The following is a 24,802-nucleotide window of genomic DNA, read 5'->3' on the forward strand; positions in this document are numbered from 1 at the left end:
ACCATATTCCACTGGTCACACGGGCCAACCCTGATTCAGTGTGGGACGGGACTACACAAGGCCACAAATACCTGTACCAGAAGGGATCACTGGGGCTCATCTGGGAAGCTGGCTAGGACCTTGGAGGGAGGAGCCCTGTGAGACCAGTGCTTGAATTTTTTAAGGTTTTTTTTTTTTTTGAGGGGCACCTGGGTGGCTCAGTTGGTGAAGCGTCTGCCTTTGGCTCAGGTCATGATCTCAGGGTCCTGGGATCGAGCGCTGCATGGCGGGCTCCCTGCTCAGCAGGGAGCCAGCTTCTCCCTCTCCCTCTGCCCTCCCCCCCCCCGCCCCGTGCACTCTCTCAAATAATCTTTATTAAAAAAAAATTTTTGTTTTGAGAGGGAGAGCACGCACAAGCAGGGGAGGGGCAGAGGGAGAGAGAATCTTAAGCAGGCTCCAACCCAGCAGGGAGCTCACGACCCTGAGATCATGACCTGAGCCAAAATCAAAGAGTCTGACGGAGCCACCCAGGCGCCCCTGCAGTGCTTGGATCTTTGATGTGTGTTGTGGGGGGAAAGGCTGGATTCTAAGCAGTTGATGCTGGAACTTCTGAGAAGGTGGGTGCAAAAATGGTCATTGCTGGAGCCAAAATCTGCCACGGCTGACTAGTGTGGGAGAGCACGAGAACGAGAAAGTCCCTTCCCTTGTTTCACTTCCAGTCTCCCCCAGCTGCCAGGGAAGCCTGGGATATGTAGTTTTCAGCTGTCCAGCAACAGCATCACAGAGAATGGAGTGGGTGTGGGCCTGAGACAGAGTAAGCAGCACGGTCCACCTCTTTGGCTGCTCGTCACTTGTACACATCTTTCTCCTGTATTCGATTTCCATATGACTCTAACAGCTTTGTGCTTCCCCCCAACTAGGAGTGAGGATTCTTTGTGCACCCATTGTTCTCTTCCTAAAAGGGAGGGACAGCAGCATGCTGGGGTCACCATATCCACCACTCGGATTCCCCTTGAGTGTTGTGTAACTTAAATAATGAAGTTCACCATCCTCATCAATACGTTTACATCAAATAAGGGAAGTGGCGGGGGGAGGGGGGAGTTAGGTGATGGACAAACAAGCAAAGAAGAAAATATCCAGAGCTGCTGTGTTCCTCACTTCCCAAAACCGGTTCTGATGTCATAATTCGATTTTTTAACCCTTATAATGAGATACAATTCACATGCAAGTCACCTACTTACAAGATAGTTTCTAATATCTTCACAGAGTTCTGCGACCATACCACAGTTTAATTTTAGAACATTTTCATCACTGTCTCGACAGTGTCCTTTGATGCACGGAAGTTGTAAATGGTGATGAGGTGGGCAGATGGCTTAAAAGACACAAACAACCAAAACTCACCAAAGAAGAAATAGAAAATGTGATCGATCGTTTATTTACCAAATGAACTGAATTTATAGTTCAAAACGTTCAGAAAAAGAAAACTTCAGGCCCAGAAGGTGTTACTGGCAAATTTAAAGGAGGAATTCTACACAAGTTCTTCTAGAAAATAGAAGAGAAGGGAGCACTCCTTAATTCGTCTTATGAGCTCAGAATTACCCTGACACCAAAATCAGATATAGGGTAAGAAGAGAACAATTTCACATCAATATTCAGGAATAGAAAAGCAAAAGTCTTTGGCGAAGTATTGCAAATAGAATCTAGGGCTGTCTAAAAACAATATACTATGACCACACAGGCTTTATGCCGGGAATGTACTAGCAGTCCCAATATTTTAATCAATCCATGGAAAAACCACAGCAATACACCACTTCACACCCACCAGGATGACCATAATCTTTTGAAAGAAAGAAAAGGAGTATGGGAGAGGATGTGGAGAAATTGGAACCCATGCTGATGTGAATATAAAATAACACAGCTACAGTGTAAAACAATTTGGCAGTTGCTCAAAATGTTAAACACAGAGTTACCATTTGATTCTGCAATTCTCTCAGGTATATGAACAGGAGAAATGAGAACATACGTACACACGGAAACTCGCAGGTGGATGTTCCTAGGAGCCAAAAAGTGGGAACAACCCAAATGTCCATCAGTGGATGAATGCGTAAACATCTGGCATGTCCACACAATGGAATATTACTCTGCCTTAAGAAGGAGTGAAGTACTAATGCACACTACAACAAGGATGAAAACACTAGGCTAAGAGAAAGAAGCCAGACAGAAGAGCTCACATGTTGATTCTGTGTACATGAAGGGTCCAGGCAAATCCACGGAGACAGGAAGTAGATTCATGGGGGAAGAGAGGATGGGGAGTGACTGCTAATGCGTACAGCGTTTATTTGGGGGATGAAGAAAATGTTCCAGAATTCGATAGTGGTGATGGTTGCACAACCCTGCAAACATACTAAAAACCACTGAATTATACACTTAAAATGGTAAATTTTAAGGTGTGTGAATTATATCGCAGTTTTTAAAATCATAATATTAGATGATATCAAGTGACGCTGAAAGCATCTGGCAAAAATTCAACATCCGTTCCTGGTTTGGTTTTTTTTTTTTTAAGATTTTATTTATGTTTTCGACAGAGAACGATCGAGCGGGAGGGAGAGGGAGAAGCAGGCTCCCCGCTGAGCAGGGAGCCCAATGCAGGGCTTGATCCCAGGACCCTGGGATCATGACCTGAGCTGAAGGCAGACGCTTAACCAACTGAGCCACCCAGGCGCCCCCATTCCCGGTTTAAAAAAAAGAAAATCTCAGCAAATCAAAAATACGAGGTAACGTCCTTAAATTGATTTAAAGGCTACAGAAAAACCCACAGCTAACATTATACTTAACAGTGAAAGAATGTGTGCTTTCTTCCTGAGATCAGGAAAAAGGCAAGGAGGTCCATCCAGCCTCACCACTCCTAGTCACCATTGTTCTGGAAGTCCTGGTCATTGCAGGAAGACAAGGAAGTGAACAAGAAGTAAATGTGTACAGGGCACCTGGCTGGCTCAGTCGGTAGAGCATGTGACTCTTGATCTCGGGGGGTTATAAGTTCAAACCCCACATTTGGTGTAGCGATTACTTAAAAATAAAATCTTTTAAAACATAAGTAAAGGGGGCGCCTGGGTGGCTCAGTTGGTTAAGCGTCTGCCTTCGGCTCAGGTCATGATTTCAGGGTCCTGGGATCGAGTCCCGCATCGGGCTCCCTGCTCAACGGGGAGTCTGCTTCTCCCTCTGCCTGCCACTCCCCCTGCTTGTGCTCTCTCTCTCTCTGTGTCAAATAAAATCTTTAAAAAAAAAAAAAATAAGGGGTGCCTGGGTGGCTCAGTCGTTAAGCATCTGCCTTCGGCTCAGGTCATGATCCCAGGGTCCTGGGAGAGAGCCTCGCATCGGGCTCCCTGCTCAGCGGGAAACCTGCTTCTCCCTCTCCCACTCCCCCTGCTTGTGTTCCCTCTCTCGCTGTGTCTCTCCCTGTCAAATAAATAAATAAAATCTTCAAAAAAAATAATAAAACAAAAAAAATAAGTAAAACTTAAAAAGATGCTTCACATCACTAGTCACAGAGATATGCAAATTAAAGCTGTAATGAGGTGCAACTCACACCTGTTAGAATGGCTAGCATTTTTTTTTTTTTTTTTTTTAAAGATTTTATTTATTTATTCGACAGAGAAAGACACAGCGAGAGAGGGAACACAAGCAGGGGGGATGGGAGAGGGAGAAGCAGGCCTCTCACGGAGCAGAGAGCCCGATGCGGGGCTCGATCCCAGGACCCCGGGATCATGACCTGAGCCGAAGGCAGACGCTTAACGACTGAGCCACCCAGGCGCCCCTGGCTAGCATTTTTAGAACTGACAATACCAAGTGTCAGTGACTATGTGAAGCAACTGGAACTCTCGCATAGTGGTAGCAAGAATGCCAAATAACATGGTCACTCTGTATTCCCACAAAGATTTTTTTTTTAATTTAATTTATTTCTTTGACAGAGAGAGCGATAGCAAGAGCAGGAACACAAGCAGGGGGAGTGGGAGAGGGAGAGGGAGAAGCAGCCTCCCTGCCGAGCAGGGAGCCCAATGCGGGGATCAATCCCAGGACCCAGATCATGACTTGAGTGGAAGGCAGATGCTTAACGACTGAGCCACCCAGGTGCCCCTATTCCCACAAAGTTAAACATACACTTACCATATACTTCCCATGCAACGCTGCAATCCCACTCCTAGGTATTTACCCTAGAGAAATTAAAAGTTATGTTCACACACTCCCTGTAAGTACATGGATGTTTCTAAAAGCTCTATTCATAATTGCCAAAATCTGGTAACAACCCAACTTCCCTTTAACAAGAAAACGAAGACTGTAATTGGTACATGCAGTAACATGGATAAATCTCAAAAGAACTGTGCTGAGTGGAAGAAGCCAGTGTCAAAAGATCACATACAGTAGACTTCCCTTTATACGACTTTCTAAAGACGATAGGGATGGAAATCAATAGGGGCCAGGGATGAAGGTGAAGCAAGGATTTGACTACAAGGGGCAGCAAGAGGAAGTTTTTTGAGGATGACTGAACTGTTTTGTATCCTATTGTGGTGGTGGTTATATGAATCTAAATGTGTTAAAAACACATAGAGCTGGGGGAGCCTCGCTGGCTCAGTCGGTAGAGCATGTGATTCTTAATCTCAGCATCATGAGTTTGAGCCCCACATTGGGGGTAGAGTTTACTTTAAAAAAAAAAACAAAAAAACACACATTGAGCTGTAAGCAGAAAAAGAAGTCAATTTTACTCTATGTAAAGTTTTTAAATAATAGTTTTTAAAAATCTAACCAGAGCAGATGGAAGCCAGAAGAAAATATTTGCAACATATAGAAAATATTTGCAAACAGTGTGACAAAGAATTCTATAATATATAAAGTGTTCCTACCAAAAAAGAGAGAGACTGTCAAACTGGATTTTTAAAAAAATTTATATGCTGTTTATTTTTTTATTTTTTAAAGATTTTATTTATTTATTTGACAGAGAGACACAGTGAGAGAGGGAGAAGCAGGCTTCCCACTGAGCAGGGAGCCCGATGCAGGGCTCGATCCTAGGATCTTGAGATCATGACCTGAGCCGAAGGCAGACGCTTAACAACTGAGCCACCCAGGCGCCCCTTATATGCTGTTTATAAGAAAGAAACTTGAAATTTAATGATAGAGTACGTTAAAAGTAAAAGGATGGAAAAAGACATACCACACAAACACTAATTTTTTTAAGCTGGCTTGGCTATATTTAGATTTGATTCACTTCGATTAATATCAAAGTAGTCTAAAGAACCGTGAAAATGAAAAAAAAAAGAACTATGAAAATGATTAAGGATAAAGAGCGATTTACATAATAATAAAAGCGCCAACTAACCAAGAGGGCATAACTATCTAAAATGTGTGTGCACCTATGGGCGCCTGGGTAGCACAGTAGGTTAAGCGACCGACTCTTGGTTTTGGCTCAAGTTGTGATCTCAGGGTCGTGAGATCAAGCCCCACAACCAGCTCCGCACCCCAAGACAGGCATCGGGTTCTGCGCCTCTGCATCAGGCTCCGTGCTGAGCACAGAGTCCGCTTCGGGCTTCTCCCTCTCCCTCTGTCCCCACCCTTCAAAAAAATGTGTATGCATCTAAAAACATTTTTTTGAAATACATGAAGCGAAAACTAAAACTAAGAGGAAAAATCAACATCACACCCACTTTCCAGCCATGTGAAGTAGTACCTTTGAATGGATCCTCCAGCCTAGTGAAGCCCTCAGCGGACTGTGAGCCCAGCCAGTCTCGTGACTGCAAACTTAGGAGAGACCCAGAGCCAGAACTGTCCGGATAAGCCACTTCTGAATTCTAGGCCGGAAGAAACTGTGAGACAGAAACGTTTAATTATTATGTTCAGCCACTAAATTCTAGAGTCATTTGTTACACAGCAATAGACAACTGATAGAACCACCAAAAAACCTGTCTGGTTCTTTGACCAGGACTTGAGCTGAGAATTTAAAGCCCCAAGCTAATCCTTTTCTTTCCGAACTGTCTTCCTTAGCCATTTGTTTCCACACTACATTGGGTTATCGAACTAGGTTATCTAATTCATTGGGTAGATTATCCGGGCTCTTTATGGTCTCTTTATGCCAGCAGATACCAGAATCCCATTTAAATTGGCAAGATGCTCTGTGTTCAAGGTCGAAAATCTAACCAAATCAATTTCACAATCCCACTTTGAAGGTCCATTTCTCTTTCCTGCTGGTTTCCTTCTAACTTCTGACAGTGGGAGGCACTAAAGTGACCTTGCAAAATGGACAAAGAGGAGAAAGGACTTCCTTCCAGTTTTCCAGGGGTTGTCTGTATTTCTCAAATAGCAGCAACCACTTGGCTTCTGCCCCCAACCACTTGGCAGGATGCATAGCCCAAGCTGCCCATAGTTCTCTCTTTAGTGGTCCAAGCACCAGCTGCAGGACACACCACCTCCTCTGTAGTCTGGGCACCAGTCAAGGGCATCCTTTCCTTAGGGTCCTGAACACCACTTAGAGCTCTTAGCCCTGGTAAATCATAAGTTTTGGTTTCCCTTATCCTGACTGGTCCCTGATTGCTACAGTACTTGGTACTGGAATGGGGTTGAAATATTTGCTGGATAAATTCATGAATAAAAATAATGTGTAATTGAACTTGAGCAAGATCTAGGACTCTCAGCTGCCATCTTACCTTCAGGATGAAGAGCTGAATTATTCATTCAGTAATTACATCATTCAACATTCACTCTCTGTCTACGCTAACCTCTCGACTACTCCATCAAACAAGTCCATCAGCCCCTTTCTATTTCCACTTCTTAGCACTGTAAATTTCAATAAGACTCAGACTTCACAACCCTCTGTTTGAATAAGAAATCCAATAGATTTGGAGTTTTATTTTTTTTGCAGGTGGGGAAAGGAAAAAAAGTGTCAATGATCCTGTCCTGACTTAACAAAAAGAACCTTAATTATTTGTATTTTTATATACATCAAAAGTACATACATCAAATTAATCATCATTACAAGGGCAACAAGTTATTAAATAACTAGAATGCCGACTTTTGGGGATTACTGGTTAGAGTTCACAAAATAGGGCGCCTGGGTGGCTCAGTCGTTAAGCGTCTGCCTTCGGCTCGGGTCGTGATCCCAGGGTTCTGGGATCGAGCCCAGCATCGGGCTCCCTGCTCCATGGGAAGCCTGCTTCTCCCTCTCCCACTCCCCCTGCTTGTATTCCCTGTCTCGCTATCTCTCTGTCAAATAAATAAATAAAATCTTTAAAAAAAATAAAAAAAAAAATAAACTTATAAAAAAAAAAAAAAATAGCAAAACACCCTGAAGTCTGCATGTCTTAAAAGACTCATTCAAACAAACTGCACTACTAGAAGGGGATTATACATTTGCGTACTCTCATGTCAGTCAGGAGTGCAGAAATGGTACTTTGTGAATGCTCTCAATTTACTACTTTATCAGAAACCGCTTTATAACACTCAGTGTCTGCATTTGTGCAGCTGAAAGACAACAGCACATGTTTTATACCTAAGATTTTGTTCTAAGATTTATTTATTTGAGAGGGAGAGGGAGAGAAATCCTCAAGCAGACTCCCTGCTGACCACGGAGCCTGAGGCGGGGCTCGATCCCAGGACCCCGAGATCATGACCTGAGCTGAAATCAAGAGTTGGACGTTTAACTGACTGAGCCACCCAGGTGCCCCAGATTTTCTTGATTGGCAGCATCTTCAAGCCTACTCCTTAAAATTCTATTAATTAGCACTGGGGGGAAAAAGACCTAATAAGCCTAAAATATAAAATATGGAAAACAAACTGCCAAGATAATTCTTAGGCAAAATTTACACACAGTGACATGCACAAATCTTAAGTGCCCAATTTGAAGAATACATGTATAATAAATGTATACACCCATGTAGCCACCATGCCAATCAAGATAGAGAACATTTCCATAGCTCCAGAAAGTTCCCTTGGGGCTTTTCCTATCAAGCCCCACCATTACCACCCCAGAGGCAACCACTGTTAACGATTTTTATCACCCTAGAACACATTTGCCCGTTCTTGAACTTCAAATAAATGAAAGCAGACAGCATGTACTCTTTTATGTCTGGCCTCTTTTGTTCAACCTAATTCTTTCCAGGTGTATCCATGCTGTTGAGTCCAGTTGTATTTTATTCTTTGCATTGCTTATTTGGATCCCATTGAATGAATATACTACTATTTGTTTCTGCATTCTTCTGTTAGTGGACATGGTGGTTGTTCCTGGGCTTTGGCTATTACACATTCATACACGAATCATTGTAAGGACATATGTTTTCATTTCTATGGAATAAATACCCAGGAGTGGAATTGCTGGGTCCTGTGGTTAAGTGTATGCTTCACTTTATAAGAAACTGCCAAAATGGCTGTAGCCTTGTTTAGCTTCCACCAGCAACGTCAGAGTTCTTGTTTCTCTACAATGGCAGGAGGTATCATCCGTCTTTCTAATTTTAGCCACTGGCTTCTCATTGTGAATTTAATATGCATTGCTCCAGTGACCAATTATTTTAAGCATCTTCTTCTTTGCTTATTTGCCACCTATATATTTCATTTGGCCAAGTACCTGTTCAAAAGTTTGCCATTTCCTGTTGGTTTTGTTCTTTGTATTATTGAGTTGTAAGAGTTCTTTAGATATTCAGGGTCCAAGTCCTTAATCCATCTGTTGAAAAGCTACCCTTTCCCTGCTTCTTAAATTTTGAAGCTCTGTTATTGGGGACCTACAGATTTAGGATAGCTGTGTCTTCTTAATGAATCGACCTTTTTATCATCATGAAATGTCCTTTATCTCTGATATTAATGTAGCCATTTCCACCTTTCTTGGGATTGGTGGTTACATGGTGTATCTTTCTGTGTGCTTTTACTTTCAACCTGTGTCTTTACATTTAAACTGCATCTCTTGCAAACAGCATATGATTTGCTCTTCTTTTGTTACCCAACTTTTCAAACTCTGCCTTTAGTAACATTTTATCCACTTACATTTGATATCTTTATTAATGTGATAGTTATTGCTTTTATTTTCTATTTGTCCATCTGATCTTCGTTCCTGTATTCTTTTTCTGCCTTTTTCAGATTAATTAAGTTCTTTGGCTTTTTTTACAATTGCATTTTATCTCCTTCTTTGGCTTTTTAGTTCTCCCTCTCTGTATGTTATTGTTTTTTAAATACTTTATTCATTTACTTTTAAAGAGAGAGAGAACACGTGCACATGAGCAGGGGGAGGGGCAGAGGGAGAGGGAGAGAGAGAATCCCAAGCAGGGCTCGATCCCACGACCCCGAGATCATGACCTGAGTCAAAATCAAGAATCAGATGCTCAACCAACTGGGCACCACCCAGGCACCCCCACTCTCTGTATGTTTTATTGATTGCTCTAGAAATTACAAAACTAACCCTTAACTCAGTTTACCTTGAATTAATGTTTATCGCTTCACACATAATATAAGGACCTCCCACCAGTGTAACTCCCCTACCTATTCCCATCCTTTGGGCAATTATCACAGTATGTTTTACTTCTACATATGCTATAAACCTCACCATACAATGTTAGTATTTTTTTTTTTTTTTTTTTTTGCTTTACCACCAATTTCCTTAAATAAATCAAGAAAAGTTAAAAAAATAATCTTTTACCTACAGAGTTACAATTTTTGGTTCTCTTCATCCCTTTCCTTTAGAGCTGAGTTTCCATCTGGTATCATTTCCCCTCTGATAAACAGCCTATTACAATTTCATACTGCATGTCTGCTAGAGACAAAATTCCTCTACTTTCATTGTAAAAGTCTTTATTTTACCTCATTTTTTCTTTTTTTAGAGACAGAAAGCATGCACATGAGCAAAGGGTGAGGGAGAGGGAGAGAGAATTTTAAGCAGGCTCCAACACCCAGTGTGGAGCCCAACTCGGGGCTGATCTCACGACCCTGAGATTATGACCTGAGCCAAAATCAAGTCAGACACTTAACCAACTGAGTCACCCAGGTGCCCCTTACCTTCATTTTTGAAAGCTATTTCACTGGGCATAGAATTCTAGGCTGACAGGTTGTATTTTCAGCCTTTACACATGTCTTCCTATTGTCTTCTGGCTTCCACTATTTCTAATTAGGTGTTAGCCATTATTCTTATTGTTCTCTTGAATGTTCTGTCTTTTTCCTTTTGTCTCTTTTTCAGATTTTCTCTTTACCTTTGGTTTTCAGCAGCTTAGGTGTGATTTTCTGTGTATTTATTCAGTTTGGGCTTCATGAAGTTTTTTAAATCAATGGATTAATGTTTTTCATCGAAGTTGGAAAATTTGGTTCACTTCCAGGATAGCCAAGTAAGCACTTAACAAACCTGACATTCCCACAGATAACAACTGAAAACTCTAGACAAATATTTGTAAATAGCACAAAGGCACCTGAAGGGTGAACAAAGGCAGGTTCTGAAGAGGAGTTAAAAATTTTAAGAGGACACTGGTACAATGTGTCTCCCATATGTTACAGCTTTTAGTCTGAGGTCAAGACAGTGTCATATAGTAAGTGCTCTATCCAATCTAAAATTAATCTTTCTGGCTTGAAGAACCTGAAGACAATATTTGGGACAAACACAGCTGGTGGAAATTAAAGGAGCATCGTGAAAAGAAAAGATCCAGGGAAGTCCCAGATTCTGGTATAAGTCTTCCCAAATCTCTGGCGGATCCCTACACTGTGCACACAAGGGCAGAGTCAAGGCAGATAAAAGAACTGAACTGGTTGGACGCCTGGGTGGCTCAGTCGTTAAGTGTCTGCCTTCGGCTCGGGTCATGGTCTCAGGGTCCTGGGATCGAGCCCGGCATCCGGCTCCCTGCTCGGTGGGAAGCCTGCTTCTCCCTCTCCCACTCCCCCTGCTTGTGTTCCCTCTCTCACTGTCTCTCTCTCCCTGTCAAATAATAAATAAATAAAAATCTTTTTAAAATTTTTTTTATTTATTTGAGAGAGAGAGAGCGCACAAGTGGGAGGAGGGGCAGAGGGAGAAGGAGAAGCAGACTCCCCACTGAGTGCAGAGCCCAACGTGGGGCTTGATCCCAGGATCCTGAGATCATGACCTGAGCCAAAGTCAGACTGAGCCACCCAGGTGCCCCTGTAGACAATCTTTTAAATGGAAAAAAACTCACTAATTTTCAAATGGTTTAGTATACTATTTCTATGGCTCACATACATATTAACTTCCTCTTTCACAGGAAACCTGACAAGTTGGCCGCTTACATGAAGCATAATAAAATAAAGGCAAAAGCTAATAGTCTTTCAGCAGGATATACACAATTGCTAGTATCAGGAATGCTCTTTAGCGGTTGTTAATTACATGCGCTGAACCATGAAACAAAATTCACGTACTGTGTTGTTTTCCAGATGGCACCCCGCCTTTGGTAATCAGAAATAAGGATTTCCCATAAATAAAAACCACAGCAGGGCACTTAGTGGTTAATTTAAGTCAATCGGTCTTTCCCGTCTGTGGCACCGTATTATTAAACGCATTAAGGACCTGGGATTTATGCTGGAATTGATTTAGAAGTCAAAGGATGCACAAGTCTCCTTTTAAAAAGAAGGCTTCGTGGCCACAATTACTTCAAAGCGCAACTACATTCAAATAATCTGACATATCATGCTTTAGCAATTACGGAAGTGTGATTTTTGACACTGGCAATTTTGTAAGTTAGGCAAATCTAAAATGCTAAAAGATGGGCACAACTATTCCTCTGTTGGAGCTTAGAGTGCTGCAAAATGTAAGTAATGGTGGGGCGCCTGGGTGGCTCAGTCGTTAAGCGGCTGCCTTCGGCTCAGGTCATGATCCCAGGGCCCTGGGATCGAGCCCCGCATCGGGCTCCCTGCTCCGCGGGAAGCCTGCTTCTCCCTCTCCCACTCCCCGTGCTTGTGTTCCCTCTCTTGTTGTGTCTCTCTCTGTCAAATAAATAAATGAAATCTTAAAAAAAAATAAAATGTAAGTAATGGTTTTCAATGAACATGATCAGCGTCTAATACAGCATTCTAAGTCGGAGAGACTCTTTGGAAATACAAATCTAAAGAAGGCAATTCCTTCTCCAAATTACAAAATTTTGGCAAATCCATACAATACTTTTTTTTCAGTCCTTTGTAATCCAATAAAACTATGTTGCAATTGTTGGAATCACATTTCACTTCAATGATCATTTCGACTACAAAAATAACCATTTAAGCATGAAATCAAATTACTGTCCTTTCAACAGTTTAATCACAGAGCCAGTTGTTTTATACAAATTAGGATGGTTTTTAAATTTATGTAATTTCCTTCTTTTAGACTGCATTCCACCTTGTTAGCTGCTGAGTTAACACAGCAGAGCAATTATGTATATATAAAAATGTGCTCCGTTTCCTGCCGAGGTTGGCCCCAGACCACTCATGAAAGGCTTTAAAATTCTACTTTAAGAAGCTCAAACATGCCAATAACAAATTAATGTTTTCAAATATTGGTAAGTCTCCCATAAACAGGGGAACCCTCAATGTAGATGATCACATATGTAGTTTGTTGTGTTTTTTTTTGAACCAACATAATCTATTCCAATTCAAATATCATTGGCTTATTTTTCTTGCTTTTCTGTACTGCCTAGAGAATGTTGAACTGAAGTGGCAATGGTGAGCATGCTTTTCTTGTCCCTAATTTTAAAGGGGTGCTTTCAATATTTCTCTTTTGAGGGGCACCTGGGTGGCTCAGTTGGTTAAGCGGCTGCCTTCGGCTCAGGTCATGATCCTGGAGTCCCGGGATCAAGTCCCACATCGGGCTCCCTGTTCAGCGGGGAGTCTGCTTCTCCCTCTGACCCTCCCCACTCTCATGTGCTCTCTCTCTCTCTTTCATTCTCTTTCAAATAAATAAATAAATAAATAAAATCTTTAAAAAAAAATTTCTCTTTTGAAAATTATATTAAAGTTTTTCAGTAGATACTCTATCAGGTTAAAGCAGTTCCCTTCTATTTATTATTTGCTAGGAGCTCATAGCATGGATAGATTTTGAAAAGTATGGAACATTTCTTGTTTCATCTATTGAGGCACTCAGGTGCTGTTTCTTTTTTAAAGGTTTATTTTTAAATTTTATTTTTAAGCAATCTCCACACCCAACGTGGGGCTCGATCTCACAAGCCCGAGATCAAGAGTCACTTGTCCAGCCAGGGGTCCCTGGGGTTTCTTCTTTAAACTGATGATGTGAGGGGCGCCTGGGTGGCTCAGTAGGTTGGGCATCTGCCTTCAGCTCGGGTCATGGTCCCGGGGTCCTGGGATCAAGCCCTGAGTTGGGCTCCCTGCTCGGCGAGAAGCCTGCTTCTCCCTCTCCTCCCTGCTTGTGCTGTTTGTCACTATCTGTCTCTTTCAAATAAATAAAAAAATAAAATCTTAAAAAAAAATTAGGAAAGAGAAAGTTGACAATTTGTTAAAAAAAATAAAAAAAACTGATGATGTGATGAATTAGATTAACATTTTTTCAATGTTAAAAACCTTGCATTCTTAAAAAAAAAAAACCCCTGCACTCTTGGAACAAGCCCAGTTTTGCTCTAACGTATTCATTTTTAAAAATATTTTTTAAAGATTTTATTTATTTATTTATTTATCTATTTATTTGACAGAGAGCAAGAGAGCACAAGCAGGGGGAGAGGCAGAGGGAGAGGGAGAAGCAGGCTCCCTGCTGAAGCAGGGCTCGATCCCAGGACCCTGAGATCATGACCTGAGCCGAAGGCAGAGGCTTAACTGACTGAGACACCCAGGAGCCCCTAATGTATTCATTTTTATGCATGCAGTTGGATTCTGTTGGTGGAGATGTTTTTTATGATACCTACACCCATAATTCGGAAGATGGTCCTCTGCCTTTATCCTGTGGTCCTTGCTTTGTTTTGCATTGAGTTATACTAACCTAATAGAATCTATGCATACTGTTCCTTTTCCTTTTTCTCTTTCTATTTTCTGGGAGCGTATGTATTACACTTTTGTGTAATTCCACAAATGTTTAGCAGAAGTCATCCGTAAAGCTGTTGTGAGTGTTGTCATTTTAGGAAGATTTAAAATGCCGTTCAAGAACAAGACAGTGAACTAGAAACAGTCCCTCTCTTTAAAGTGGATTTCCATCTCCCATTGAAAAGGACAGATGGGGGGCGGGGCACTTGGGTGGCTCAGTCGGTTAAGCATTTAACTTTGGGTTTCGTCTCAGGTCATGATCTCCAGGTCCTGGGATTAAGCCTCGCATGGGGCTCCGCGCTCAGCGCCAAGTCTGCTTCTAATTCTCTCTCCCTCTCCTTCTCCTTCTGCTGCTCCCCCTGCTCACACACACACACTCTCTCTCTCAAAATAACTAAATAAAATCTTAAAAAAAAAAAAAAAAAGGACGCATGGGTAAATAGTCAACAGCTCTGGTGGAATGAGCCCAGAGGACCACAGCACATAAAGGAGGAACCCCTAACCCAGATTCAGCAGAGGAAATACCTAAAAGAAACCTAAAAGGAGTGTAGATGAAATAAAAGAGGGAGGTGGTCCTACAGAGAAAGTGGCAAAGACCTAGATACGAGAGAACAGGACTCATCCTCTGAAGCAGGGGTCATTTTGTCTGGCGGAAGAGAGGAGATGACAGCGAAGTCTGCATCCTAAAACACTTGGCGAGTAAGGAACTGAGCGTGCCGAGAACAATGAGGAGCCCTTGAACTGAAGGGTTTTGAGCAGGACGATGACATAAGCAAACGTGCCAGTTACTAAAACCGCTCTGACTACTAAGTGGAGAATGTGTTGGAAACTGGCAAAGAGTGAAACTTCAGGCAGGGAAATCAAGTAGGAGACTTTTACGATAATCCATGAGAAACGCAGTGGTGACTTAAGCCAAGATGGTGGCAGTAGGCAGTAGGATAAAGAGAAATATAGCATACCTTTTATTACTTTGTTGTTGCTGTGTTAACCAGTTAAATATTACATGTAATAATGGATCTTTGGGCATTTATCATTAAAGGTAGATATTGAATTAAAAAAAAACACACACATGGGGCACCTGGTTGGCTCAGTCAGAGGAGCATGTGACTCTTGATCTTGGGGTTGTGAGTTCGAGTCCCACATTGGGTGTAAAGATTACTAAAGAAAAAATAAGCTTCTTAAAGAAAAAAAAAATTGCAATGAAATACCACTTCATCCCCGCACTAGGATGGCTATAATTCAAAAGACAGGCAATAACAAGCATTGGTGAGGTTGTAAAGAAAAGACAGACCCTTCATACACTGATGGCTGGAATGCTAAATGATGCAGCTACCTTGGAAAAAATTTGGCAGCTCCTCAGAATGAACTGAAAACATGTCTACACAAAATCTTTTTTTTTTTTAAGACTTTATTTATTTGAGAGAGAAAGTGAACTAGAGAGAGTGCACATGAGAGGGGCAGAGGGAGAGGGAGAAGCAGGCTCCCCGATGAGCAGGGAGCCTGATGAGGGGTTCGATCCCGAGACCCCAAGATCCCGACCTGAGCCGAAGGTAGATGCTTAACCGAGCGAGCCACCGAGGGGCCCCCTACACAAAATCTTGTATGCAAATGTTTATGGCACGATTATTCATAATAGCCAAAAAGTGGAAATAACCCAGCTAAGCCATCAACCGGTGAAGAGATAAACAGGTGGTATACCCATACAAATAGACTATTATTTGACAACGTAACAAGTGATCGCACACTTGGTGGCTTAAAACAACAGAAATTTTTTTCTCTCAAAGTTCTGAAAAACCCAAATCAGGATCTCTTTTTTGATATTCTCTACTTGATGAGTATTTCCTTTGATTCTTTATAAACACGTGTTTCTTTTGTTCTTTGAACATATTTGTAACAGCTGATTTAAAGTCTTTGTCTACTAAGTCCAGCATCTGGGCCCCCTCTGACAGTTTCTAGTTACTGCTTTTCTCCTGTGTTTCGGCTACTCTCCTCTCCTGTTCCTCTGCATGTCACGCACACCAGAGTTGGTGTATCAGCTCCGCCATGTATTAGCTGTGTGACCTAGAGCAAGTTACTTTACCTCTCTGAGCCTCATTTTTCCCAAATGGGAGCTAGAAACTCCTCTGTGGGAAGGATTAAATGAGATCTGTCTTGGGGTGCCTGGGTGGCTCAGTCAGCTGAGCGTCCAACTCTTGACTATATGCTGGAGCTTCCCAAATTCCCCCATGGCTATCTTGTGCCCTAGATCTCCTCAAAATTGCAGCGAGTCACTTGCTTGCCCCAAACGGCATTGAAGCCTTAGGCGGCCATGACATTGGCCTTCCTCCATTTGTTTGCCACTAATTGATATTATTTTCAACACTGCCTCTCACCATGAGTTTTTTTGCAGAGCTCCAAATCAGGTCAGCCCCTCCAGCGGCCAGGAGGCTGCCAGTTTTCAATGGCCACCATGTCCTGGCCTTTGGGGGTGGGGGGTGGGAAGGGGGAGTCACCTGGAGATAAAATGTCACGGACGCCACCATTATTAATGAGGCTGTCGAATTTTTGTCGAATAAATGCCTTTCAATTTGTTGTCTGCCTCTGGTTAACTTCAGGGTACTGAAATGATTGTTTTTGATAATTTTACCAGCTTTTACCATTGCTTTTTTGAGCCAAGACCTTCACTAAGGTCTTGCCTGGGTCACTTGCCCTCCTTGTTCCTCATTCCTTCTTAAAATACTCTAAACGCAAGTTTCTTCTTCCTCAAGTATCGTTAACAACTCTTTCAGAAAGGATCTGAGAGAAAATCTTTTTTGATACATTTTTCTGCATATTTCTACTGCAGAAATCTACACGGACCTATCTTTCATTATGTTCAGGATTCACAGTGTTTCCTCATTTCTTGAGAAATCAGGACTCAACAATTCCAGAAAACTCTTAGTCATTCTATCTTCGAATATTACCTCTACCTTGTCCTCTGAATCATACTTTTTCTGGAAACTCTATTAGATGCTGAATATTCTGATCCTATTGTCTGTGTCTCCTAACTTCTTTTTCATATTTCTTTCATCACTTCAGCTCTCTGTACTCCTTGAAATCTCTTATCACAGCTCACTCATCCTCTCTTCCACGGTGTTCAGGCTGCTATTCAATCCACATGTTGAAGGTTTCACTGTGATCTTTGTTTCAGTGACTACATATTTCATTTTTAGAAACTCTGGTTCTTTGTCAAATCCAGGGGGGGTTTAAGGTGTTTGTTTTCTTAGGATTTGGATTTCTTATTTTATGTCTTTAATCATAATCAACATATTGAACTTTACGTTCCCTTTCATATTGTTATTGTATAATCTCAAGATGGGGGCGGGGGGGGGGCTCTGATTGTCCTAATTGTTGTGCCTCTGAGTCATGTGGGAAATTATCTCCTCAAGGCTCTGACATTTTTTTTTTAATTTTTTTTATTTAAAATCAATTAATTAACATATAGTGTATTATTAGTTTCAGAGGTAGAGGTCAGTGACTCATCAGTTGTGTATAACACCCAGTGCTCCTCACATCAAGTGCCCTCCTCAATGCCCATCACCCACTTACCCCATCTCCCTGCCCACCTCCCCTCCAGCAACCCTTAGTTTGTTTCCTAGAACTAAGAGTCTCTTACGGTTTGTCTCCCTCTCTGATTTCATATTATTTTGACATTTTTTAACTGTAAACTCATCATTTGTGTTTGTTTTCATTTTATTTGGAGAATCACTTACAGTCTAGGGGCACATGTTCAGGGCCCCCATCAAGCCCCATCCTTACTTTTTTTTTTTTTCCTTCTTCAAGAGTATCTTTATCTCTGTTGGTTTCTTGGCTTGCAAGTGACTGAACCATTCCTGTGGAGTGATCTGGAATCCCGCACATGTGAAACCAGGTCAAGGGTTTTGAATTCTCACACCGAGGTGGACAAGCTTGCTTGTCACCCCCCACCCTGACACATTATCTCTACTTAGTCCTTTCACTGACAGTGGCTTTTCAAGACTCAACTCAACAGGGCTCTTGGGTACAATGTCCATTTTGGGGGGGCTCGCTAGGCATGGAGCCCAACACAGGGCTCGATCTCATGACCCTGAGATCAAGACCTGAGCTGAGATCATGAGTCAGACGCTCAAACAACTGAACCACCCAGGAGCCCCTACAATTTCCATTTTAGGTGGGTCCAGGCTGCCATATTTAGCCAAAAAAAAAATGTATTTACGTATATGTGTGTTTATGCATGTAATGCACCTATCTGTCTGTATACACACACACAAATGGGCATCCTGTATTATCCTGTACTTTTTTTCTAGCAACCCTAGCGCGGGGTCTATCTCCCGTCACTCCTCGCTAATGACCTTCACTGACATCTAAGGGAATTACCAACATTATCAACTCATTGGCTATCATCTACTGTGTTTAGTCCTCTCTTTGTTCCTAGACTCCTGGGATTTCTGTCATGGGAGCTCAGCTGTGCATTTAAAATAAATTTTATGAAACATTTCAAAGAATTTCACTAGCAGAGTTCTCTGGTTATCTTAGCCTGCCAAATCAGAGACATATGGGGAGGTTTTTCAGGAGAACAAGCTTCATAGCCCCTCTTGTCCTGCCAAAATTCTGATACAGCCTGCTAGGGAGTATGCCAAAATCTGGATGGAGCTGGGGCCAGAATTAGGGTGGGGGTGGGGATCGTTTCTGTGTAATTTGAAAGCAACACACAACTTGATTCCTGATCCAATTCCTAGTGTCTTAGATTTTTGTATCCCCAACACCCAGTGCAGTTTAATGGCCCACAGGAGATACTGGATAAATGTATGTTGAATGAATGAATGTCCGACACTTCGGCCGACACGTGTGGTCAGCATAATGCCCATTGTTCAGGTCTGATATGCGATCAAACCAGGTCGTACCTGACAGCCCAAAAGCCCATTTTCCCTTCCCCTAAAACAGGAAGGAGTTGCTCCCCAAGGCCCCATGGGCTGGGCAGACTCAGGTCAGACTAATCCCAAGGTGTGGACTGCCTGCATTCCAGTCTTGGTCCATGCCTCTGACCATCTTGATGGAGCTCAAGTGGGAATCACGTGGGTTGGCCTAGATTCCATTCTGTGGATTTGGACCTGCAAGTGCCTGATGAATGGGCCAGTCTGCCTGGAGGAGCCTAGGTGGTGCCCCAGGGATCTGTATTAGGCCCCACCTGTTTATCTGTTGAGGGTGTGGCACAGAATTGAGAAGGATTAGGAATACCTTGAGTGACAGTCAGGACCCCGTGGCCTCTTTTGCCCCTTAAAGCCTTGGCTTTCTTTCTCCACTCCCTCCCACCTCCCCCATTCTGTCCTCAGACTTTCAGACTCTTTCCTGACTCTAAGACTCTCCCTGGAGGGCTCCTTCTCCGGGACGGCCGCCCTCCCCAGGGCCTCAGGCTCGCTCTCCAGGTCTCCAGCCCAGACACCGACTTCCCCTACCCCCAGCATCCTGCCCTCCTCCTGTGACTCTGCCTCTGGAGTGTCCTCCCCGCCCAGCAGCGGCCCATGCTGGACACTTGGGAGTCGCCCTGGACTCCGCCCTCCCCTTCCTGAATCTGCTTAGTCACCAGGTCTCCTGGATGGAGTCCACCTCTGGGTGCCTCTGTAGTCTGGCCTCCGCACCGTCACCTGAGGTCAGACCCAGCACCCCACCTTGGACTGTCACACCTCCTCACTCCCCCAGGGACGGTGGCCCCAGAACCTGACCAGGGCTTTGTCTGCTTCCAACAGGGTTTTGTTTTGCTTCTACTTTTAAATGTGCCTACGCTATAAACTAGAGGATTCTCATACAATGAAAGAATTCTGGATGCTCTTGAGAAGTTCTCTGGACCCACATGCATTTTGCCCCCTTGGAGGGACTCTCAGCTATCCCCAAGTAGCAGCTGTTCCCTTCAGAGGGGACTCCTATCTCTCCTGATGATCACAGACCCCACCCAGGCTGCCTTGCCCCTCAAGGCACTTAGACTAAGGCTCCTTTCTCCAGCCCATCAGCGCCCTCACTGCTCCCACTGACATGCCAACATTGTCCCAGGTTGTCCCCGCGGTTTGGTGGCTTGCTCAAGCCCCTGCAGACAAAATCAGCCTCCCTAACCTGGCACTCAGGGCCCTTCCTCATTCCACCCAGGCCCCCTCTCAGCCTCACCCCAGTGCTTCTGAAACCCTCCCAGATCCCGGAAATCCCAAGCCCACCCTACTGTCCCAGGGCCCTTCTGATTATCACCTGGGTTTTTGGTTCTGCTTAGTTTACAAATGACTGTACACAGAAGTGAATACACTGGGCTGTCGTTGAGATTTTCCCCAAACTTTGTATCATGATAAATTTCAAATATTAAGAAAAGTTGAAATAATGGGTTCATGAGCCCCTTAGGCCCACCATCTACATTCAATGATTGTCAATATTTGCCTGGGTGTGTATAGGCTTGGTTGGTTGGTTGGTTGGTTGGTTGGTTTTGCTGAGCCAGTCGAAATTAATTCCCAAAGATCGTAACATTTCACTTCTTGAACACACTGAATACTTCAAAATGCATGACCCAAAACTACGTCCTCTTCAAAACCACAATCCCGGGGCGCCTGGGTGGCTCAGTCAGTTAAGCATCTGCCTTCGGCTCAGGTCATGATCCCAGGGTCCTGGGATTGAGCCCCACATCAGGCTCCCTGCTCAGTGGGAAGCCTGCTTCTCCCTCTCCTTCTGCCCCCTGCTCTCCCTGCTTGTGCTCTCTCTCTGTCAAATAAATAAACAAAATCTTTAGAAACAAAAAACCACAACCCCAGGGCACCTAGCTGGCTCAGTCAGTAGAGCATGTGACTCTTGATCTTGGGGTCATGAGTTCGAGCCCCACGTTGGGTGTAGAGATTACTTTAAAAAAATAAAATAAAATCTTAAAAAAAAAAAAAACCCTACAATTCCATTATCAGACTCAAGAGAACAGTAACTCCCAGTATTATCTGATATCTAATCCCTAGTTAAGTTTCCCCAGTTGTCTCAGAAAAGTATTTTATAGCTGTTTTGTTTTGTTGGTCCCATAAGGAACCAGTCAAAGCTCTGGGGCTACTTTGCCTGCTCGGGTTTTTAATTCTCTGTTAACTCTGAAACATGGCCCCACCAACCCTTTTCTCCCTGACTTTTTTTTTTTCTTCTAAGATTTTATTTATTTATTTGTCAGAGAGAGAGAGAGAGCACAAGCAGGGGGAGCAGCAGACAGAGGGAGAAGCAGGCTCCCCGCTGAGCAGGGGGCCTGATGCGGGGCTCGATCCCAGGACCCTGGGATCATGACCTGAGCCGAAGGCAGACACTTAACTGACTGAGCCACTCAGGTGCCTCCTGCCTCTCTGTATTCTTGATTCCTATTCCATCTCTGTTGGAATACCTCCAGTGACGGGGATCTCACTACCTCACATGGCAGTGCCTCCATTGTCAGACAGCTGTGGTCACTGTCTGGTTGCCCCTCCTCTCGTATCTTTCAGCTATTACCCAAGTCCGGTCCTCTTGGCATGCCTCTCTGCAGCCACAGGAGCCTTTCCTTCTCCTGGCTAAAAGTCCCCAGGTCTTCCTCATTTTACATATAGGACGCAGTCTCCAGACCTCTCCCCACACTGGGAACGAGCGGCGTTTTATTTCCCTACCTCTAAAACCGCACTGCTCAGGCCTGATACGCCTCTCTGACCAGTCAGAAGCATGCACTTGCCCTGACGTGGCCTTTTGTGGTTTCTAGTGATGCAAACCAACTCAAACTGGCTTAAGAAAAACGAAGCAAAGCACAAATCAAATCCAGTGGCTCACCAAGCAGTTCCAGCTGAGCAACCACGGCAAGGGAGGGTTTGCCTCCTGCAAACGGGCATCGATCGCGAGGAAGGCGACTGATTGACCTGCTGGGTCGTGTGCACGCCATCTGGACCGATCGCCGTCCCCCGGAAGCTGGGGACCATGCCTGTGCAGGCATGGATGCTCTGTCCTCGCTGACGGTGGGGGGGCAGATGGGTGTGTGCACGAGAAACCGCAATGCTGGTAGAGCAGAGCCAGTGGATGTCTGTTGACATTACCTTAAAGATGGGTGGCATTTGCTTCCCCACCTCTCAAAACGACTTTTCCAGCTGAGTACAAATTCCACATCAGCTCAGTTTAAAGCCACGCGCCTCACTTATCCAGAAGTAATGCTACTAGCTTTTCAAAAATTCATTTCTTCAGCAAGCATGAGCGGCCCAGCCATTTGCCTGCGCTTCGGGGGATGGATGGGCTAGAAAGGAACCCCATGGGGCCCTCAGACCGGACGACCCACAGCACAGTTGGGGAGGCAGACATGCCAACAGCCCGTGCTGGGAGGGGCTCGCCAGAGGAAGCAGCATGTGCAGGGAGCATAGAAAAGGGGTAGGGGGTTGTCTGGTGGGCATGTGGGAGCAATGGGGACACAGAGGGAGGGGCATTCTGGGAAGCGGGAACAGCACAGGAAAAGGCACAGAGGTGAGCAAGGACTTGGGAGTGCCTGGCACCGGAGGAGGACTCAGTGTGGGGGACAGGCTGGGGATGGGGCTGGTCAGGTAGGACCAGATGGTGACTTCCAACCAAGCACAGTGACACCTGTGGCCCCGGGGTCACCAAGCTCCCCCGGCTTTTACGACACAAGTAGCCATCCAGCACCTGGGCCAGAAGACTCAGGAAGCTCAGTGTCTCCCCCGCCAAGTGCCACTGAGGTCTCCCGGGGAGGGCTTCCAATTAGCAATAATCACCCCTCACATAAACCTCACTGGCGGCGACACAGCCACCGCCCAGAGCTCCAGGGAGGGGTTCCATCCCAACCTCGTCCCTTGTCACCACTGCTTCAGATGATCTTCTAGCTCTCCCCATTTTTTCTGGCTCTCTGATCCTCTTCACCCCCCACAATGTGTACCTTCCCTTTCTTCCCAAGGCTTGAGCTGTCAGAGCAGAATCCAGGGGCCAAAAAGAAAAACCGGAAGTGCATACGGAGGGTCTCCCCCTGGCATGGATCCTCACCCATCATCCCGTACCTTTCAGGACCCCACCCCTCAACAGCCTGCCACCTCTCCCTTCCCTTTGGCCTCAGCTCTTTGCTAGAAAAACAAATTTAGGATAAAAAACAAGTTCAGCAGTGCTCTGAGTGGGGCAGCTTTTGCAGGAGTCTGCCCCATTCTGTGTGTACCACCCCGACACTTGCTTTTCTGTGCGTTTGGAAACCTCTGAGCCAGTCCCAAGAGGAACAAAAGCAAAATTCATCCCCACACCCCTGGATATGGAAACCGTCCATCTTTCAAGTAATCGTCCAACCCCTACTTGCCGAGGAGTGGACGGTGTTCCCTGCACAGCTTTCCCCATTCGGTTCTATATCTGGCTGTTGTAGGGACGCGGCGAGAGCATCCATGTCCTTCCCTGGCCTGGCGCCCCGAAATGTGCTGCCCTTGAATCGAAATCTTCCTTGATCAGACAGTCAGAATATTCTTGGAAAGGAGAAGTTGGCACCCGATTTCCAAGCTGATGGTTTCTGCGGGCCTCCCCCTCTCCCACCTCCCTCCCCTCGAGCCTTGCTGGGTCTCCCTGATGCCTTACCAAGGGAGTTGCATTTCCAAGGGTAGGCCAGAGAAAGTGGGAACATCCCAGCCCAAAACATCTGCACTGAGCCACGTCACTTCCGTGCAAGGCGGTGGCAGGAGCCGCGGCTACAGTTTGTGATGCCCGTGCTGCCCAGGACCAAGCTCCAGCTCCCACCCTGAGCCCTTGGGAAGCTAGTAGGGGGGTAGTTTCACAGTAGTGCTCTGGTCCACTCTTCGATCAGGGGCTCACAGACCCCCATTAAGGCTCCGTTCTTCTCTGTCTTACTGCCCCGGAACCTTGTCTGCAGATGGCTGTGGTTTGCCCAAGCATCAGCGCCTTGCGGTGCCCAGAGAGCCTGCAGAAAATGGACAAGATCAGCCCTGCCCTCCACGCACTTGCTGACTGTTGGCAGGTCAAAAGAAATCCCGAGGCTCCTCTTGAGGAAGGGTGTTCCTGGTGTTGAGGGACAGCAGTTGCCCTGGGAAAGGGGAACTGGGTGGGCTGGAATCCAGGGTGTGGGGGAGACAAACCTCGCTGTCTACTCATGGATAAGGTCTGAATCTTGTCCATTGTGCACATCAAGTATGCTTTTATAAACGCTTTATATATACGTGAACATGTACACATCTATACATACACTTACCTGTCAGAAAAGTATATGCGTCAGGAGTGTTTGGGGAGTATAGAAATTGGGCTTTCTGGGGGAGGTGACATTTGAGATTGGTTTTGAAAGTGAATGAGGGGCGCCTCGGTGGTTCAGTCAGTTAAGCAGCTGCCTTCGGCTCAGGTCATGATACCAGGGTCCTGGGATCGAGCCCTGCGTTGGCTCCCTGCTCCGCGGGGCGTCTGCTTCTCTCCCTCTGCTTCTCCCCCTACTCCTGCTCTGTCTTGCTTGCTCTCTCTCAAATAAATAAATAACATCTTTTTTTTTTTAAGATTTTATTTATTTATTTGAGAGAGAGAGAGAATGAGAGAGAGAGAGCATGAGGGGGGGAGGGTCAGAGGGAGAAGCAGACTCCCCGTCGAGCAGGGAGCCTGATGTGGGACTCCATCCCAGGACCCCAGGATCATGACCTGAGCCGAAGGCAGTCGCTTAACCAACTGAGTCACCCAGGCGCCCAATAAATAACACCTTAAGAAAGAAAAGAAAAGAAAAGAAAAGAAAAAAGAGAAGAAAGAAAGAAAGAAAGAGAAAAGGAAAAGGAAAAGAAAGAAAAGAAAAGAAAGAAAAGGAAAGAAAGAAAGAAAGAAAGAAAAAGAAAGAAAGAAAGAAAGAAAGAAAGAAAGAAAGAAAGAAAGAAAG

At 44.6% G+C, this 24,802-nt stretch overlaps 1 long non-coding RNA gene across 9 annotated transcripts in view; it reads right to left on the reverse strand.

Annotated features, from left to right (window-relative positions):
* Positions 1 to 24,802, reverse strand: part of LOC118548640 (uncharacterized) — a 55,896-nt gene that overhangs the window by 13,139 nt on the left and 17,955 nt on the right. For 2 of the 9 annotated variants that reach the window (XR_004923688.2, XR_013448723.1), the window contains 2 exons: positions 23,515 to 23,854; positions 4,891 to 5,834 (listed from right to left, as the gene is read on the reverse strand). This is a non-coding gene — a long non-coding RNA (uncharacterized LOC118548640). Of the gene's footprint in view, positions 1 to 1,787; positions 2,384 to 3,800; positions 4,191 to 4,890; positions 5,835 to 23,514; positions 23,855 to 24,802 lie in introns of those variants that run through there. The other 7 variants (XR_013448728.1, XR_013448727.1, XR_013448726.1 and 4 more) reach the window with 6 other exon arrangements.

Source organism: Halichoerus grypus, chromosome 6 (assembly GCF_964656455.1).
Source record: "Halichoerus grypus chromosome 6, mHalGry1.hap1.1, whole genome shotgun sequence".
NCBI lineage: Eukaryota > Metazoa > Chordata > Mammalia > Carnivora > Phocidae > Halichoerus > Halichoerus grypus.